The sequence below is a fragment of the Octopus bimaculoides genome, chromosome 1 (genome assembly GCF_001194135.2).
Source record: "Octopus bimaculoides isolate UCB-OBI-ISO-001 chromosome 1, ASM119413v2, whole genome shotgun sequence".
Taxonomy (NCBI): Eukaryota; Metazoa; Mollusca; class Cephalopoda; order Octopoda; family Octopodidae; genus Octopus; species Octopus bimaculoides.
The window spans coordinates 89,174,819-89,175,105 of NC_068981.1; the positions used below are offsets into that span (position 1 = coordinate 89,174,819).

The following is a 287-nucleotide window of genomic DNA, read 5'->3' on the forward strand; positions in this document are numbered from 1 at the left end:
ATATATATATATATATATATATACATATATACGACAGGCTTCTTTCAGTTTCCATTTACCAAATACACTCACAAGGCTTTAGTCGGCCCGAGGCTATAATAGAAGACACTTGCCCAAGGTGCCACGCAGTGGGAATGAACCCGGAACCATGTGGTTAGTAAGCAAGCTACTTACCACACAGCCACTCCTGCGCCTATGTATATATAAGTATATCAGTGTGTGTCTTAGTGTTACGCCCCATCGCTTGACAAACGGAGTTTCTTTTTTTTTTTTTTTTTTTTTTTTTT

The 287-nt window shown here is 38.3% G+C and overlaps 1 protein-coding gene across 4 annotated transcripts in view; it reads left to right on the forward strand.

The window, feature by feature from the left end:
- The window catches only part of LOC106879613 (uncharacterized), a 354,338-nt gene that overhangs the window by 340,099 nt on the left and 13,952 nt on the right, over positions 1 to 287 (forward strand). The gene's annotated exons all lie outside the window — the stretch shown is intronic.